At 48.2% G+C, this 20738-nt stretch overlaps 1 protein-coding gene across 1 annotated transcript in view; it reads left to right on the top strand.

Annotated features, from left to right (window-relative positions):
* LOC134342269 (zinc finger protein 239-like) overlaps positions 1-20738 on the top strand; it is a 102848-nt gene that overhangs the window by 61687 nt on the left and 20423 nt on the right. The window lies entirely within an intron of this gene.

The raw sequence follows: 20738 nt of genomic DNA, 5'->3' as shown, positions 1-20738 counted from the left end.
TTTATTTTCCCCGATCATTCCTTTTCATCACTCCTGTGTGCAGAATCTGTGCATGGTTAATTTTTTCGAGCACTGCGACCTCAGTCTGGCTGACTGTCGCTTTCACCGTCGATCGATTTGTGGCTATTTGCTGTGAGAAGCTGAAAACAAAATATTGCACCGAGAGAACGGCCGCTGTGGTTATCGGGACAGTGAGTGTGCTGGCCTGTTTGGAGTGTGTCCCCTGGGGATTTGTACACGATCCTTTGGTAATAATTGATGGTGTTCCCTGGTATTGTGTTTATACATCGAGCTTCAAAAGTTCTCCCTCATGGGCGGCATTTTCAATGTTTCACCGCATTTTAACCCCTTGTGTCCCATTCTTTCTGATTTTGCTGCTCAATATTCGAACTGTTAGGAAGATTCTAGCAGCCAGCCAAGCCCGCCGGGGGCTCCGGGGACGAAGGAATGGAGAGAATGACAAGGACCGGGAGATGGAGAACCGACACAAATCCATCGTTTTGCTCTTCAGCATAACCGGTAGTTTCATGCTGTGCTGGGTAACACGGCAGGCATTTTATATCTATCAACGGTCTTCAATGAGTTTCGTTTATTATTCTGTCACGGATCCCCGCTACCTCACTGAAGAAATATCGGGAATGCTGCAGATTCTCAGTTCCTGCACCAACACTTTTATTTACGCCCTGACCCAGAGCAAATTCCGAGAAGAAATCAAGAATATGCTGAAATACCCATTGAATCGGATTTTGAAACTCATTAAACGTTAGAAATAAGTACAGTAAATTATTACAATCAAGCTGCCTTCATGATCCCTATTATGTAAACCCACTTGTGTATAAATGGAAGCAATGTGATGAACAGACTTATAGAACTAAATCGAGAGAAAATCTATCCACGGCCTCCTCTACTGTAAAGATGAAGTCACCCTCAGGTTGGAGGAACAATACCTTATATTCCATCTGGGTAGCCTACAACCTGATGGCATGAATATCGACATCTTTAACTTCCGCTAATGCCCCCCCCCTCGTACCCCATCTGTTACTTATTTTTATACACACATTCTTTCTCTCACTCTCCTTTTTCTCCCTCTGTCCCTCTGAATATACCCCTTGCCCATCCTCTGGGTCCCCCCCCCCTTGTCTTTCTTCCCGGACCTCCTGTCCCATGATCCCCTCGTATCCCTTTTGCCTATCACCTGTCCAGCTCTTGGCTCCATCCCTCCCCCTCCTGTCTTCTCCTATCATTTTGGATCTCCCCCTCCCCCTCCAACTTTCAAATCCCTTAATCACTCTTCCTTCAGTTAGTCCTGACGAAGGGTCTCGGCCTGAAACGTCGACTGCACCTCTTCCTAGAGATGCTGCCTGGCCTGCTGCGTTCACCAACAACTTTTATGTGTGTTGCTTGAATTTCCAGCATCTGCAGAATTCCTGTTGTTTGCGAGAGGAAATCTGCTGACGCTCGAAATAGAAAACAACACACATTATCATAATTTACGCTTTTCTATAGCTGCTGTCTGGTCTGCTGAGTTCCATCATACTTTGTGTGCGTTGCCTTAGAGTAACAAACCAGCTGTTTACAGCTGATTCCGACGGCATCACTGGCTTCAGCGTCCCAGTGAAATCCACTTTCCACCTTACCTCACGCCCCGATTACATTGAATGTTGTGGTGAATCATTTGCCCCTGCTTCCTGGTTCCAACAGAACTGCCTGAACACGGGGTATACTTTCGTCAGTAATAACCACTCTTGCTCCCGTCATAACCTGTCCTTTCATTCACCCTCGTTTTCTTCTCTTTCTCAACCTGTAGGTTCTCCTTCTCTCTGACGTCATGAACTATCCTCCAGTAACGCAATTTTAACTGTTTTACATATGACAACAAAATACCCGGTATCCGCCGCCCTGGGCCCGCTGTCCGTTCCCCGCACGTCCGTCCTCTCCGCTCGCCTCCCGAGAAACCCCGCGAGCCCCAGCTCAGCACATACATACAAGATAGCATAACATAATACCATTGTCTTTACTGCAGAGAGTGAGTGAGAAAGAGAGTGAGAGAGAGAGTGTGTGTGTGTATGTGTGTGTGTGAGAGAGAGAGAGAGAGAGAGAGAGAGAGAGAGAGAGAAGACAATGTAAAGTTTGGGATGCTGAAATTGTACTGGGTCTCGGAGGAACATGAAGAATCAACAAGCAGGTTAAATTGTGAATCAGGAGAGTGAATAGTGACGAAGAAATGACCAGAGTGAAGAGTATTAACGGGAATCCCAACGTATTTTATGCATACACTGTAAAAAAAAACTAAATCTGTTACCCCTTCTTCCAGGTTCTGACAAAAAGGCCTGATCTTGGAGTATCTTTTCATCTGTAACTATAACATCCCTCAAATTAGCTGGGATCCTTAGTGTAGAGGCTCAGAGGAGAAGAATTTGTTCGCCGTTATTCTGGAAAGGCGTAGCGATATTCACCGTCTGTACTACGTTAGTCTGTGCAAATTTAGCATGTCATCTGAATCTTAGGCCAAATTCTAGTGTAGCGCAGTGGAGAGTACCCTGACTTGTTGCTTCATTGTCTGGTATGGAATCACCAAGTTCCTTGATTAGAATGATCAACGAGAAGTTGTGGATGCAGCCAGTCCATCAGATGTGTATCCCTATCCACCACTGAGAACATTTACAAGGATCGAAATCACAGGAAAGCAGCATTCATCATCAGGGACGCCCACCACCCAGGTGATGCTCACTTCTCCATGCTGCTGTCCAGAAGGAGTGACAGGATCGTCAGGTCCCATAGCAACAGGTTCAGCAATACTTCTACTGGTAAATGATCAGGCTCCTCCAGTACAGGGGATAACTTAACTTACCCCAACAATGACCTCACATGACAGGACTCCACAAATCATGTTCTTGATATTTGCTTATTAATAATCACTAAAAATTAATTATGTTATTGTGCTTAGTCCACTGATGGATTATCTCCTTTGCCTCCTCCACAACTTGTGTCCAATCTGCAATCAAAAATGTAATCGGTGGCAACTCTGGAAGAACCTTTTCCCAGAAATATCGGCTGTATTAGTGTCTAATTGTGTTGGAACTTGAAGCTCCCCTTCATTACTCTGTTTCCTGCTGGATGAGGCAAGTGTCGTCCTCCTATCCCCAATTCTGAAGTCATGCTCCCAATTACAACATTGTAACTTTCCAAAGGACGCTCTTTCCACCCGTTGGTTTAACTCGATTTTGTTGTGGCTATGATATGCCTATTCCACCAAAGGACATCGTAAGAAGAACTCATTAGTTATCGGCAGACCAGACAATAAACAATTCTCATAAGCACTGAAAGCATAATCCAGAAGTCTATGTCTTCTTATCACTTCTGGACAAGCCTGGTGTTTTTCTCCTTTTATGACTTCCGCGTGAATCTATTTCTCAGTTGGTACCATTCATAAAAATAACGTCTGTTGGTGGGTTAGTTTAGAATACAAGTTTCTTCATGATATTTGCCCGCTATGCAAACTCTTCTTAAATTGTAGGCTCAATTATTTCCATGTCGGGGAAAATAAAATACCATACGACATAAAACCTTCCTTTACTATCATCACATGTAGCCAGTACTCTGTTCATTACTGTAAGATTTATAATATTACACAAGACTGCTTAATCTGATACCCAAATTGTTACTTGATGTGTAACAAGTTGTAATATCATTGTGCCAATAATGGTGAGCAAACATCTGGTATATATAGCAGAGAACTCAGTTTATTGCGTTCCCTCAGATATGGTCAGTGCTGTCAATAATCAAATTCCTGGAAACTTCAATGTGCTTCACGAATTTAATTGAATTCGTAGATGAGTATAGGGTTCTGAGTAATATTAACTGGACATTTAACTGTTAACCGCTTATTATAAACTGCCTTCTCTGAAGTTTTACAACTAAATGACTTCTTTGTAATGCCAACTATGAAGTCATGTTAGCTGTAGCTGAAATGTGTGGGTTATAGCTATAGATAACGGAGGAACTAACCAATGGAAGCTATGTTATGTTATCTTCTATGTATGTGCTGAGCTGGGGCTCGCGGGGTTTCTCGGGAGGCGGGCGGAGAGGACGGACGTGCGGGGAAAGGACAGGGGTCCCAGGCCGGCGGATACCGGGCCTCGCCGGTTCGGATGGTGGCCGGAGTCTCGGAAGGAAGTTGTGGATGGAATCGGAGGCGTGAGCTGCAACGTATTAAAATATTATGTGCACAAGACTGTTAAGTTTACCTATGTGGGGCCTTTTCTTTCAGTTGTTTCTACAAGCGCATTACCAAAAATTACTGTAAAGTATATTTATTTACTGGCACTTTGTATATTGTTTGATATTTGTGTCGTGCCTGATTACTGGGTGTCTCACACCGTATCCACACCAAAGCATTTGCACATTTTGGCGAAGTCGACGGCTATTCACCCCAGGCAACGGGGCTCAGTTGGGGTCACAGGCGTTACATTGCCGGTTGCTTTTCCGCGGTTTGAATTCTGTCAGATAGACTCGGTTAAGATTCAACTTTAGTGTGAGATCGAGGAAGTACCGGTTAATCATGCCTGCTTATTAAGTGGGGTGGATATGCGTACGCCGGACGATGAGTTAATTCGATGTTTGAGTACGGTCAGAGCTATCGGTAAGGTTGAGATTGTAAGCAGAAAGGTTGGTAAAACAGGAACTCAGCGTTTGTGCTGGTACAGACGGGTGCTGACGTCAAGGAGGTGGGACTGCGGCCGTGTGTCGGTGACGTAGGTGAGGCGGGGTCATGGGGCGAGCACACTGTCACGGAGGAAGGGTTTGAAGGGACACCAGAGGAGTTGCCCGAAGCTGGGGCGGAGATTTTAGCGAGCGGGTCCAATCGTTTCTGAAGGATGAAAGAAGGGAATGGTCAGTTTTGGAGAACGTAATTAGTTCTCATTCCCCACGGAAAGGGGAAAGCTCTGAGTTGGCCTCAGTCATTAACTTCCCGGTGAACAGGGCGGTGGGTCCGCGTCAGCAGTTAAGAATTTCCCCAGGAAGGACCCACATCTCCGAAGGGGAAGATGATTATGAGACCTGGATAGAACATAACTCTCAGCTGCTCGGTGAGTGGCAGTGTCCTGAGGAGGAGAACCGGCATAGACTGGGAGAAAGTTTGAGAGGGGCGGCAGCTGAGGTGGTAAAAGGCGTGGAAGTTAGCCAGCCTTTGGCTTCTTGGATGGAGTGTCTGGAAGCATTAGAGGAGGCGTTTGGGCTAACGGGGCGCACGGTGGAGCTTTTAGGGGGGATTCAGAATCTGCGTCAGGAGACAGGGGAACAGTTTTCCGAGTATCCTTTCTGGCTAGAGCGAAGGCTAAATTGCTTGAGGCCCCGGGGGCGGGGGTGGTCATTCAAGGGAATGAGATGGATCATATAAGGATCGACCAGGTACCCAGAGGCGCACAGAGACATGATGTGATCGCTGAGAGTCTCCGGCAGTCCGGTAGAGCGTGTCCCTTCCCCGTCTCCATCTTTTGTTGAGATGCTCAGAGAGGTAAGGGAGGGGGACGACGCATTGGGAGCGGAAGAGGGCTCCGTTAGTACGGTGCAGTACTCATTAGTAGCTCCTACTGGTGAAATGACCGGGGCCAGCTCCACGCGGGAGACATATAAAGGGGTCGCAGCAGGGGACTAGTGGAGAAGGCCCCTCCCTGAAGGGATGGACGGTACTGAGGCCAGGCGGAGGCCGGCGTCTCGCGACACGAGGCGTGTGCTATAAAGCGGGGAACAGGGGTACTTCAGGCGGGAATGTGAACCGCAGGAAGACCCTCGGAGGGAGAGATCACCGGTGTCCCAGCAGGAAGGGGGGTCGGGAAAGTTGGAAGAGACTCAGTGACGGAACGGACAGGAGTCTCTGGGAAAATGCGTTCCCAGCAATGTGCCGCGGGACCCTCGAGAGGAAAAGACCCTATCCCAGATGGATTGGTGGGATCCCGATCCGGCGTGTCGATACAGATAGAGGTGATAAATGTAAAAGCCATACTCGACACCGGGTCGCAGGTCAATTATTATACCGGTTGTTCTACGATCAGTATCTGGCGCATTTACCATTGACACCTCTCAGTGCACTGGAAATTTGGAGCATCAGTGATGGTGATTTTACCCGTACGATGGTTATTTGTCCGTGAAACTGGAGTTCCTGGAAGCTGAGGTGGGGTTGCCTGAGGCTCATGAGACCCTGGTACTGGTTTGCTCAGACACTGGTGAGGCTGGGATTGTGTCAATTCTGGTGGGGACCAACAACCCTATTGTGCGGAGACTCCTGGGAGCCTGTAAGGAGAAAGCGGGTGAAGACTTTTTGGACACCCTGTCAGTGCTCCCAGTGTTCGGAGATGCTTTTGAGGAAGTGTTGCGTCGCCCTGGGCTGGACGTGGTGTGTGAACGATGCACTGTATGGTGTGCCCAGTCGAAGCCCAGGGTGGTATGGCCAGGTGACGTAGCGAGAGTGAAGGGGATCCCTAGATTCCCGGGAGTGCCTGAGGGTGAAGCCCTTTTCGTGGACATCCCGGAAGATCTCAAGCAGGAGTCAATATTCCCGGCTGGGGTGCTGATGCGACCCGAGTTGCAGAAGCCCTCGGTGGTGCAGGTACGCAGGCTGGTGGTGATCGTTAGAAACACTACGAAACTGGATCTCACCTTTAATTGAGAGATGCCTCTGGAACATTTGTTCCCCATGACCGTGATGCATCGCGCCACCGTGAGGCCAGTTGGGGGATTGCTGTTGGGACAAGGGCCTAAGTTGACCGCTGAAGCTTTTAACTTTGGGGCATCACTTGTCCCGGACGGTTGGAAGCGGAGGCTGGTGCAGAAGATGTTGACGCTGACAGGTGTTTTTTCCACTGACGAGCTTGATGTGAGTTGTTCCAAGAGCACTCACCACACCATACGGGTGACTGAGGATACTCCGTTTAGTGTAAGATCGCGGCGACTGGCTCCTGCAGATGTGGAAGACGTGCGGCAGCGTTTGGGCAGGTTGAAGGAGGCTGGGATCATTACAGAGTCCTGAAGCCCTTATGCGTCTCCTATCGTAGTGGCCCGGAAGAAGAATGGGAAGTTTCGTATATGTGTGGACTATAGAACACTGAACAGGCGCACGGTCTCTGATCAGTACACAGTTCCCCGGGTCGAAGACGCGCTGGCCTGTCTGAGTGGGGCGAAGTGGTTTAGCGTGTTGGATTTGAGAAGTGGATATTACCAGATCCCAATGAGTGAGGCCGATAAGGATAAGACGGCCTTCATGTGCCCTCTGGGATTTTACCAGTTCGAAAGGATGCCCCAGGGCACATCGAGGGCCCCTGGCAGCTTGTAGAGGGTCATGAGGAAGAGAGTTGGGGATAGGAACCTGCTCGAAATGTTATTATATTAGGTTGACTCATAGTATTTGGATCCATCTTGGAAGAACACGAAGCGAGACTAATGAAGGTGCTCAACTGGCTGAAGCAGGAAGGGTTGAAGCTTTCCCTGGACAAATGCCAGTTCTGTTAGCTATGTTGGGCACAATGTCTCGCGGAATGGTGTAGAGACAGACACGGCTAAGATCGAAGAAGTGACCACCTGGCCAAGGCCCCAGACCGTAAGTGCTCTGCGCTCGTGTCTACGGTTCTGTGGGTACTATCGGAGATTCGTGAAAGCTTACGCCCAGGTGAGTCATCCCTTGAACCAGCTTCTGCGTGGCTACACTCCCCTGGGACAAAGGGGGAAGGGGAGGAAAGGACGGGAGGTGGGAGAATATTTGAACCCGTCAGAGCCCTTCGGACAGAGATGGGATGACAAATGTGAAACGGCTTTCCAGTCACAGAAGGAGATGCTGATTCAGGCGCCGGTGCTGGCTTTTGCAGACCCCCGATTGCCCTACGTGCTACACACTGACGCCAGTCATGAGGGGTTAGGAGCCGTTCTATATCAGGATCAGGGCGCTGCCCTGAGGCCTGTGGCATTTGTCAGCCAGTGTTTGTCACCTTTGGAGAGGAACTATCCCACTCACAAGTTGGAGTTCCTGGCGTTGAAATGGGCGGTGGTGGATAAACTGGATGCCACAGACCATCGGTAGCTGGCAGCCTTGTCTGTAAATGATTTCAGCCTGAAGTAAACGCCCCGGGAGCCGGAATGTCGATACGGATGCTCTGTCCCGACGGAGACATGAGGAACTGAATAAGTACGCGGAGTAGGAGAGTGTTTCTGCATCCGGGGTGAAGGCCATGTACCAGTTTGGTGTCACTGTGCAGGCTGAGGAGAAGGAGAGGCCAGATCGAGCAGTGGACTCATTCGGGGCGTCCAATGACTCCCTGGCCCTAGTTTACAGTGAACAGACTGCTCTGAAGACCACGCAGCTGCCGGAGTTAAACCCTGGGGAAGTGGCCGCTGCTCAGCGAGATGACCCAGGCATTGGCCCTGTCTGGCTCGCCGTGGAAAAGGGGAATGTGACACAGGCGGAGAAGGCTGAACACGTTTCAGTGTCTCTGTTATTGAGCGAATGGCTACAGTTGAGTTTGAAGAACAAAATGTTATAACGGGTAACGTCACTCCTGGACCGATCTCGGTTTTGGCGGCTAGTCCTGCCTGAGAAGTATCGGAAGGTTGTCTTGGAGTCACTCCATGATGGTTCTGGACATCTGGGGGTGGAAAAGACCTAAGGATTGCCCAAGGACCGGTTTTACTGGCCCCGAATGAGGACGGAGGTCGAAGATTACTGCTAATCCTGCATACGGCGGAATTCGCTGACTGGGCAGTCGTCCGCTTTGTCCCATTTGCAGATTGCGGGGCCGTTAGACCCGGTGTGCATGGACGTCCTGGCCATAGAACTCGATGCCAGCAACACGACGAATATCTTGGTCACCACGGACCAAAACACCAGGTGTGCTTAAGCTTTTCCTACCAAGGATCAGAGGGCGACTACAGTGGCGAAAATGCTGTGAGAGAAGTATTTTTCGCCGGCGGATACATAGTAGCCAGGGACGGGACTTTCAGAGTAAGCTCATCTATGATTTACTGGGCATGCTCGGGGTTGAGAAATCGAGGACCACGCCCTATCATCCGCAGGGTGATCCCCAGCCGGAGATGTTCAATCGGGACTCTGGAGATCAGCAAAAAGAACCGCTGGAGTCGACATATTAGGCAAATGGTTCGCTGTTACAACTGTACACGGAATGAAGTTACTGGTTACTGCCCCTATTATCTTATGTTTGGGAGCGAAGCCAGGTTGCCCATTGACCTCTGTTTCGGGACTGATGAGGGTGAGGTATCGCCGAAGCCTTACTTGAAGTATGTGTCTGATATGAGGAAAGAGCTGAAATGGGCTTACGAGTTAGCAGGGGAGGCGGCAGCCCGGCAGAATCGAGGAAATAAGAGGAGATATGACACGAAAGTAAAGTTCTCCCAACTCCTACCGGGAGAACGAGTCCTCATAAGGAATCTGGGATTAACTGGAAAGCACAAATTGGCTGATCACTGGGCAGCAAGGCCCGATGTGGTGGAGAGTCAGATGCCAAATTTACCGGTTTTCCGGGTGCGGCCCGAGGATAGAAAGGGGCCTGTCAAGATTCTCCATCAGAATCACCTTTTGTCCCTTGGGCAAGACGTACAGGTAGAGCGGGAGCCTGACGCGGCGGCTGCACCCAGTATCAGGACTCTGCGTCCCCGCAGGGTGGAGGACGTGCCTAACCCGGGAGAGACGGGTCCGGGTCCAGCCCCTGTGCGGGATACTGACTCGGAGGATGATGACTGGGATGGTTGGTACCTTCTGCCGTTCGCTCATGCTCCCGTGATCGAGGAAGAGAGTCCTGGCATTTCCCCCACTGTGTTAGACGGGGTAAGGGGGGGCTAGTGATAGGCAGTCCGTGGTACCGCAGGGCACTGGAGGAGAGTATGTAGGGTCTGAACCAGAGATAGAGGATTCCGAGGCGCAGAGGGATTTGGGTGACCGCTTGGGGGTGGGTTCGCCTGGTAGTTTGAAAAGGTCCCCTATAGTCTCCGAGGCGGAAGAGTCAGAAGCGGGGATACGTAGGTCTCATAGAAGTCGGATCCCCCAGAGAAGTTGGCCTATGTTGCACCCGGGGAGCAGGGTGTGATCTCTACTGTTTTGGGAAGTTATTTCACTGCTTTCTGCACGTGGATTGGGCTGTTTGTTTTGCAGGAAGGCGTGGCGAATTATCTGAATGTCATGGCGGCATGACTTATTTCGGTGGGGGGAGAATGTAGGGTTCTCAGTATACTAGATGGACTGATAACTGTTAATTGCTTATTACCAAAATAGCTTCTCGTACTGTTAACTGCTGAACAAGGTGTTCTCTATACAGCGTGTTTGGAATATACTTAGTGATAATGGAAATTGTATTCATTTGCTAGCCAATGCAAGTCATGTTATGTTATCTTGTACTTGTGTGCCGAGTTGAGGAGCGCGGGCTTTTCCGGGAGGCGAGCCGAGAGGACGGACGTGCGAGGAACGGATAGCGGTTCCAGGGCGGCAGATACCGGACCTCGGGGGTTCGGATGGTGGCCGGAGTCTCGGAAAGACGCTATGGATGGAATCGAAGGCGTGAGCTCCAAAGTATTCAAATATTATGCGCACAGGACTGATATGTTACTTACGTGACACCCTTTCTTCTAGTTGTTGCCACTAACCCATCACCAAAACTTGCTATAACGTATAAATCTTTACTCACACTTGGTATATTGTTTGATATTTGTGGCGTGGCTGATCATTGGGTGCCTCACACCGTATCCGCACCAAAGCAATTGCACTGTTGGCGGGGTCGACGGCTGTTTGCCCAAGGCAACGGGAGTCAGTTGCGGCAAAGGCCGTTATACCAGCATGTGTCGTGAAATTTGTTAAAGTAGCAGCCGCACTTCAATGCAATACATAACAAATATAATAAATTATAATAATAGCAACAAAGGCATAAGTACATCAATTACAGTTAAAAATCGTGCAATAAAGAGAAATAAGATATTAAGGTGGGTTGTGTTCAATGCCCATTTAGGAATCGGATGACAGAGGGGAGGAAGATGTTCCTGAATCACCGAGCGTGTGTTTTCAGGCTTCTGTAGCTCCTGGATGGTGACAGTGGAAAAATGGCTTGTCCTGGGTGCTGGATGTCCTTAATAACGGACGCTGCCTTTCTGGGACACCGCTCCCTGAAGATGTCTTGGGTACTTTGTAGGCTGGTACCCAAGATGATGTCGACTAGATTTACAACCGTCTGCAGATACTTTCGGTCCTGCGCAGTAGCACAGCACCACCACGCCACAGCCCCCCACCAGCATACCAGACAGCGATGTCGCCTGTCAGAATGCACGTCACGGTACATCTACAGAGGATTATTTAATCTGCATTTGTACTTGTTCACACATCAAACCTCTTCAAACTCCGAATGAAGTATGGTCTTTTTCTTGCTTTGTTTATAACTGCATGGATATGTTGGGACCAGTTTAGATCCTCAGAGATCTTGACACCTAGGAAATTGACAATGCTCACTCTCTCCACTTCTGATCCCTCTGAGGATTGGAAAGTGCTCCTTTGTCTTACCTTTCCAGAAGTCCACAATCAGCTCTTTCGTTTTCCTGACTTTGAGTGCAAGGTTGTTGCTACGACACCACTCTTCCAGTTGGGATATCTCGCTCCTGAACGCCATCTCGTTTCCATCTGAGGTTCTACCAGAAAATGGTTGTATCATAAGCAAATTTATAGACAGTATTTGAGCATTAAAGATTTTAGAGCAGGTGGCTAATGACGCAACTCTGAGGCGCACTAGTGTTGATCGTCAGCGAGGAGGAGATTTTATCATCGATCAGCAAATATTGTGGTCTTCCAGTCAGGAATTCGAAGATCCAATTGTAGAGGGAGGTACCGAGGCCCAGGTTCTGCAACTTTTCGATCCGGATTGTGAGAGTGATGGTATTACATGCTGAGATATTGTCGATTAACAGCATCTTTGTTGTTTGTGCTCTCCAGGTTGTCAGAGGCCGCGTGAAGAGTCAATGAAATTGCATCTACCGAAGACGTATTGTGGCGATTGGCAAATTGCAACGGGTCCTTGTTGAGGCAGGGGTTCGGCCTTATTCCTCTGAATGACACAGTACAGGGCTAGAGCCATATAATGCCCCTCATATGACAAGCCTTTCAAAGGCGGAATCATTTTGATTGACCTCCACAATGTCAGCATATTTTTATAAGAAAGGGACACAAAATTGCTCACAATTCTCCATGTGAATGTCCCTTACTGTTAGACTCCTGTCAAACTCTGTTCGACAGAGCTCAGTTTGAGTACCATTTACCATTCCCAGGTATGGCGGACACTGACTGCAATACTATGCAATTTTACCGTCACTTATTATTTGGACTGTGTGAATGTGCACCACTATTGTATACATTCACAGTAAATCTTGCACTACCATCTTATCAGTGTAAACTTGTAAATCTTGCGAATATTGTCATCTTTGACTTATAATTTCTAGAAATCTTATATTTTGTGGTACTTACTTCTATTCCTTCTTACCTCTCCTCTAATATTTGTGTATCTGTGCACTTGTAATATGAATGTGACATTTGTAATTTGCTTTGGAATCAATAATGCATCGGTAAATCTCTCTACCTCTCCTCCATATTTACCACCTTAAAGGTTGCTTTACATTAAGATATCTAATCAATTTCTCTTCACTGCACGACAGCCAGTCCAGCGTAACTGATCCCCAAGTGAGCTCAACCACCAGCCGCTCTAAAAAACCATATCATAGCATACTAGAAATGTCTCCTCTTGGAAGCATTTTTGAAAAATCTGATTTCCCAGTCTTTGTACATATTGAAATACCTCATGTCTATCGCAACACTACACTTTTGCCATGCATTTTTATCTCACACATCTTAGCCACTCTTTGGTGATCTTTACATAACTCCCATCTGTGTCAATTTACCCTGCTGTTCCTTAGCCCTACGAATAAAGATACAACATCATCTGACCCTATGTACTTTCTTTCTAATGATTAGATTTTAGTTTTGTACCAACAGAAGTGCGCTGTGCGTTTTGCTTCCATGTCTTTCCTTTCGATACAATGTGCATGTCACGGTCCGGATCGTAAATTCCCTATTTTCTCCTAATTTCCTTTGACAGTGCCACAGTTCCGACCGTTAGTTTCCCACTTGCTCCTAATTCTCTTTGATGACGGCACACCTGATTTCCATCAGGACCTGCAGCATAAGAACCCCGGCGTTACAACCACTAGTTGCCAGATTGTTAGTTTTGCGTGTGTGGTAATTAACGTTTCTCGGACCCTTAAGGCTGCATGGTCTAGGTTTTGCCCAGTATCGAAACTTACCTGTGAAACTGAATCTCTTCGTGTCAGGATCAGTTTTCTAAGTTCAACTCCAGTTCAGATGTTTACCTGTGAAACCCAGCCTCCCCGCGTCAAAATAAGTCTTTTAAAGTTTTAATTCGGCACAAAGGCTTGTCTGCGTAACTCCGCTTCTCCGTGCTAAGAAGGGTTTTGTCAGCCGTTTCTCTCTCTGCGCTCCAAGTCAAGATAAATTCTGTCCGTCTTCTGCCTTCCTGCTCTCCTTCCTGTTTGCCGTTCACGTCTGCATCCTAACTAAATCTCCGTGCCTGTGTCCTGCGCTTGCGTTCGCCTCATTCATTGCAACAGAAAGATCTGGCCACTATGGATCTAGCGGACACGAATACCCTGCAATAAGACCTCACCAGCCAGGGCTCCCAACTGGGTTTGCATGACCAACTCCTCCGGAAGTTCATGGAGAACGTCCGTTCTCCCTGCTGACGTAACGAAGATCGGTGACCAGGTGGACCGTGTATTTTACCCCATCCACACCTGGAACTCTGTCTAACCAGCCCAGACAGCCTGTAGTGCCAACACCCTACGTATCAGCAACACCACCACCAAGGTAGACGCACGAACCTGAACCAGAGCACTACGCTGGGGATTTGGGAAAGTGCCTGGGCCTTCCTTCTGAAGTGCTCCTTGGTGTTAGAACAGCCGTCATCCACGTACTCCACGGATACGTCAAAGATTGCTTATATCATGGGGTTGTTGCGGGGAAGTGACTTAGCGTGGGCTACAGCTGCTTGATATAATCAACCGGATATCTGCTCTTTTTTTCCACCTTTATCGCGGAAATGAAAAAAGATCTTTGACCACTCCGTCCGTGGTACAGATACGGCTATGCGTCTACTCACACTCCGCCAGGGCTCACGCAGCGTTGCCGAATATTCCATGGAGTTCCGGACGTTAGCGGCCGACAATAAGGCACTCCAAATCGTATTTCGGAACGGTCTCATTGACATGGTGAAAAACAAGTTGGCGGCAAGAGATGACACCGACAGCCCGGATTCCCTGATCTCCCTGTCCACCTGGTTGGCCAATCGTCTCCGAGAACGCCATAAAGAACAAACGGGTCCTCCACCACATTTGGCCACTACACTGCACGCATTTCCGCCTCCCGTCAGAAAAAATTAAAACCTCTCTGCTGCTGCTTCCAGAGTAGCTCCCAACCCGCCATCTCCACTACTCTGGGAGAGGAGCCCATGCAGCTGGGACGGAACCGCCTTTCCCCCACAGAACGACTAAGGAGATTGAGAGCCGGTGAGTGACTATATCGCAGCCGTCCGGCCACTTGCGCGCTACCGGTCCCCTTCGGCCAAAAGGGGAAGTTTCACCAGTAGAAAAGGAGACCACGATGAGCCAGACAACTTTCCTGTCCGTTCCCCAAACACGGATGCAGCTGCGAGCTGCTTTACGTTGCAACCTACAGGCCCTGCCTCTGTCAGTAGTAGTGGACTCTGGCGCTGAGGGAAACCTTTTGTATGAAAACATAGCTTCCCGGGCCAGAATTCCTCGCGAGCCGTTGAGTACCCGCTTCCAAGCCCGGGCACTGGACGGGAGATTACTGTCCCGAGTCACACATCGCACACCACCCCTGTCTCTCTTTCTCTCCGGGAACCACAGGGAACAGATATGATTCAATTTAATTTCCTCTCCTCAAACTCCGATAGTTCTTGGTACCCGTGGATAAGCCGCCATAACCCCCTAATTGGCTGGTCCACTGGGAAGAAAGTCAGCTGGAGTCCGTTCTGTCACTCCACTTGTCCATAATCGGCTCTTTTCCATGCGGAGGTCACCGCGACCACGTCTGCCTCTGAGCACCTGACTTATCCAAGGTTCCAGCAGAATATCACGATCTGGGAGAAGTGTTTAGCAAACAACGAGCTCTTTCCCTGCCTCCAGACCGACCTTACGATTGCGCAACTGAATTTCTCCCCGGAGCTCCTCTACCCACCAGCCGGTTTATAACCTGTCCCGGCCCGAAGGGGAAGCAATGGAGGCTTACCTAAACTACTCTCTCGCGGCGGGCATTATCTGACCCTCAGCTTCCCCTGTTTCCTCTTTGTGGGGAATAAATACGGCTCGCTGCGCCCCTGCATTGAACACCGTGGGCTGAAAAGCATCACCGTAAAGAATAAATATTCACTGCCCCTTCTCAACTCTGCTTTCCAACCACTTCACGGAGCCACCATTTTCTCGAAACTGGACCTACGGAGCGCCTACAACCTGGTCAGGATAAGGGAGGGAAATGAGTTTAACACCTCTCTTGGTCATTTCGAATATCTGGTCATGCCCTTCGGTCTCACCAATGTCCCCACCGTCTTCCAAGCCCTGCTAAATGATGTTCTTAGGGACTTCATTAACCGTTTGGTTTTCGTTGATCTGAATGACATCTTCATCTTCTCCCGATGTCTTCAGGAACAAATCTACCATATCCGCCAGGTTCTCCAGAGGCTTTAGGAGAACAAACCATTCATTAAGTCTGGGAACTGCGAGTTTCATGTCCCGTCTGTCGATTTATTGGGGTACATCATCGAGAGCGGGAAAGTGAGGGTGGAATCCAAAAAGATCCGGGCGGAGGCGGAGTGGCCAAAACCTACGACACTCGAGCAACTCCAGCGATTTCTGGGTTTCCAAACTTCTACCGTCGTTTCATCAGGGATTACAGCCGGGTGGCAGCGCCCCTTGCTCGACTCACCTCTCCTGTGACCCCTTTTCACTGGGACCCCGAAGCGGACGCTGCCTTCTCGGAGCTGAAGAGTCGTTTCACCTCCGCTCCCATGCTCGTCCAACCAAACCCTTCTCGCCAATTTATTGTGGATGTCGACGCCTTCGACTCTAGGTTGGGAGCGGTCCTCTCCCGACACTCCGGTCCAGACTGAAAACTCCATCCCTACGCCTGCTTTTCTCGCCGTCTATCCCCCGCCGATCGGAATTATGACGTAGGGAACCGGGAATTACTGGTCGTCAAACTCGCTTTTGAGGAGTGGAGGCACTGGCTGGAGGGAGCGGGACATCCACTCATCATCTGGACAAACCACAAGAACTTCGCAAGAGCACCCAAACCGCCAAACGTGTGAATTAACCCCAAGCCCGTTGGGCATTATATTTTGGCCGTTTCAGATTCACACTCACCTATCGTCCGGTGTCCAAGAACAGAAATCCTGATGTTTTCTGCCGTCACTACTTCTCCGAGGAAGGTCATCCCAACCCCCAGACCATCCTTTCACCAATCTGTGTACTGGCTGTCCTCACCTAGGAGATCGATTCAATAGTCAAAGAGGCCCAACGGACTGAACCTGGCCCAGGCAATGGACCCTCCAATCGCCTCTTGTTGCTTGACGCTGTTCGGTCTCAGGTTCTCCGGTGGGGGCGTACTTCCCGGTTCACCTGCTATCCCGGAATCGATCGAACTCTGTTCTTTCTGAAGAGACATTTCTGGTGGCCCTCATGAACGCTGACACTCGCTCCTGTGTCTTTGCCTGTTCTGTTTGTGCCCGCGGAAAATCCTCCCACCCCACCTGCAGGGTTGCTTCGTCCCCTACCTATCCCTAGCCGCCCTTGGTCTCACATTGCGCTGGATTTTGTCACTGGACTACCCCCTTCATATGGGAATACTGCTGTACTCACCGTGGTGGACCGCTTCTCCAAAGCTGTGCAATTCGTAGCCCTTCCCAAACTCCCTACAGCCCGTGAGACAACCAACCTCCTTATTCCTCAAGTCTTCCGTCTTCATGGGATTCCCTATGACATTATTTCTGACCGGGGTCCCCAATTCATCTCTCAGCTCTGGGAATAAAAGGATCCACTGACTACGTGTGTTCCGCAGGGGTCAGTGTTGTGGCCGCTTCTTTTTATCCTGTATATAAATGATTTAGATGATGGAATAGGCTGCTTTGTTGCCACACTTGCAGATGATACGAAGATAGGTGGAGGAGCAAGTAGTGTTGAGGACTGCTGAATGAACTCAGCAGACCAGGCAGCATCTATGGTAAAAAAGTACAGTCGAGGTTTCGGGCCGAATTCCTTCGGCAGGACAAGAGAGAACAAACTGAGGAGTAGATTGAAAATGTGAGGGAGAGCAGAGAATAACGCCAGGCGATAGGCGAAGCTTAGAGGGGGAGGGATGATGCAAAGATCTCGGACGTTGATTGGTGAAAGAGACAGAAGGCCATGGAAGAAAGAAAGAAGTTCGGGGGGTGGGTGGTGAAGGGAGGAGCACCAGAGGGGAGCGAACGGCGTGCAAGGCAATAACATGAGAGACGGACAAGGGAATGGGAAATGATGAAGGCGAAGGGGAGGGAAGGGAGTATTACTGGAAGTTTGGGAAATCGATGTTCATGCCATCTGGTTGGAGTCTACCCAAACGGAATATAAGATGTTGTTCCTCCAAAGTAAGTCTGGCCTTATCCATACAGTGTAGGAGGCCATTGATGGACATGTCTGAATGGGAATGGGAAGTGAAATTAAAGTGGGCGGCCACTGGAAGATCCGCTTGTTCTGTCAGACGGAGCGTAGATGGCCGGCAAGTTGTCCCCCATTCGACCTCAGGTCTCACGGATATACATCTGGTCCGGTTTCCATATCGATCAGTCACTGCACACCAGATTGGTAGAAGTATAAAAAGAACATAGATATAACTTGTTTTTACAGCTCGGACGACGGAGCGAAGAGATTGAACAACGCAGTAATGTAATTTGGTGGCAAACACGTTGATCATTGCCACCCTCACGCGTGCAGCATAAACTTATACAGGGGATAAATCATAACTGGCATCTTCTTCATTACATCTGGTGGTGGAAAATTTATAACGGACAGCTTTCTCACCGTGCGAGACGGGACACTACTTAGATAATAGAGTTGTGTAAAGGGATTGGTAATACAGAGGGATCTGAGGAACAACTTTTCCAACCATATGTCAGAAGGAATCCGAAACGTACTGAGTCAGGTGACTGGTGGTAGAGGGTAAACGCAAAACATTTACAAGTGTAATATTTCACAGTAGATTGAGAAGGGTACCAGATATGAAGCAGACAGCTTGTTTGCATTTCCGGAACGTGACAACTATCACAGGCGTAATCTATTTCTTAAATGGAAGGGACGCAGCACAAAATACAGCAGCTGCGGATCTGAGAAGCGAATAACTGACTATACAAAATCAGAACCGAAAGGAGGTTTAATATCACCGGCACACGTCGTGAAATGTGTCGTTATGCGACAGCAGTACATTGCAATACATAGTAAAAAAAACTGTAAATCACAGTTAGAAGATAATATTTAAAACATTGCTAAATAAAGTTCATGCAAAAAGAGAACAACATGTAATGAGGGAGAGTTTATAGTTCAATATCTATTCAGAAACCTGATGGTTAAGGGAAAGAACCTATTCCTATATTATCATTGCAGATCCAGACACATTACTGACCAGACTGACAGAGTCCCAACTGATCAAATCCCTCATCCCTGACCACAGTGCTAATCTCACTGCATATCCAGTCCCATCACTGTCCACTCAGAGAACTACGCTGCTTTCCCAGTTTCATTATGTTTCACACTAGTACTGTCGCTGGCACTCCGACATCATCACTGACAATGCGAAAGTCTGTCTGTAAACACGTCACTCAGCAGAACTCTACGACCAAAGATGATGTTCAATTATCAGTGATCCCATTGTCACGGATTACGAAAGGTAAGTGTGACAACATTCATTATATATTTAACTGTTAGTGCCGGATCCCATGCAAGCAAATATAACAGTTGTCTTCAGCGAGATACAAAACTGCAGAGTCAGTGGCTCATGGTATCATTAATGGGATTTCTAGCACATGAACATTAAGATCATATAATTCATTTTACACAGTAAACACTCAAGATGTTGGGGAAGAATGCTTGCTGTGTTTTATTGTTATCATTACATCGGCCGTGGTTACACTCCAAGCAGACCGGAGAAGGGAACAGTTTTTCGTTGCACAGGGATACACGTCCGTAAATCTTAATGTAATTTACTGAACTTCCACCGAAGTTATTTGTAACTTCTATGTTGAAGATTAAATCTGGTCACTGTTCAGTTAATTACTAGATACGGTATCTGAAGTAACAGATTCATGTGCCGCTTGTATTCCGTGGCTGGGCGCAATGGTGCCGACAGGAGAATCTAATAATACCTTTAGTTTGACGCTTGCTTTGCAATGGTCTACAGAACGTTACACAACTGTGCTGGTCTGATGTTCTGTGTGACGAAGAAATATGTTTTAATATAACATATACACCTTTAGTTAAACGTTTAACAGCTTTAAAAGCATTTCTCTCACATTTATTGCGATGACCAATGCGAATAAATGTGCCCGTTTCGCTGTTTCTACAGTTCTAAACTTTAAGGTCATTGGGACTCCCAACAGAGATTAACAACAGTCAAAAAGAGATGTGCTTCACCAGATTCCGTTCGACCTTTGCAGGCTCACAGATATGCCATGATATTAGTCTGGGGGAAATGAAAACAATTCTAGTTTCCAAAGATTTTAAAATAATATATGTTTGCGGATACTGCTCAAGTGAGCGGAAACATTCCAAGGAACCGAGTAAAGACGGAAAAAACGAATAATAAAATAAATCGAATAACCGATTTGGAGCAATGGTGGCTGTTTGTTCTTGTGAGATCTTCAAAGGAGGGTAAATTGTGCAGAGTTACAGCATCACCTTTGCTTGCCAGTAAATACAAAGTCATTACATAGAAAGATGCCGATGCCCCTGAATTAAAGCGTTTCCTATCACACCGACGCCTTGCACCCAGCGGAACAGCATCAGCTGCCGTTTAGTGGGTCTGTATGACTACGGCGTGGCCTCTTGTATGGGATACGGGTACGGTTATGGGCTGTGAGGAAAATACCTTTTTTTCCTTGGTCCTTTCTGGTTGAACAGCATTAGGAATTCGCAGGAGAGTGAGACATTGTACACTTGTTGAAGATTATTAAAATACTACTGTATCAGGATGACATGGGAAATACGAATCAGCCGCTTGTAAAGGCACAGAAAGACCGTGTGCAAAGAATATTTACCGACCAGTCAGTCATCTGATGCATATAGTCTGGAGGGAACCCAGCTGCCGATAGTTAATTCCATGATTGCCTGTCTCTGTTTCTGTCTTTCTCTCTCACTCTCTGCCTTCCACCCCCCCCCGCCCCCCACGTCTCTGCCGATCTTGTCTACTCTCTACTCGCACCTACCAAGAGCACACGTTTGCAAAAACGGCGATAATCGTTTTCTCTATCATGAAATGTCCACAATCCAAGCTAATGTCGCTGTGTTCCAGAACCACTGCTTGGTGTGTCTCATCTTATGCACACCAAAGAAGCATCAAATGCCATTTTTGACTAGTTTTCGACTTT

The sequence above is a fragment of the Mobula hypostoma genome, unplaced genomic scaffold, assembly GCF_963921235.1.
Source record: "Mobula hypostoma unplaced genomic scaffold, sMobHyp1.1 scaffold_56, whole genome shotgun sequence".
Lineage (NCBI taxonomy): Eukaryota > Metazoa > Chordata > Chondrichthyes > Myliobatiformes > Myliobatidae > Mobula > Mobula hypostoma.
This window is presented reverse-complemented; position numbering and strand designations above follow the sequence as displayed.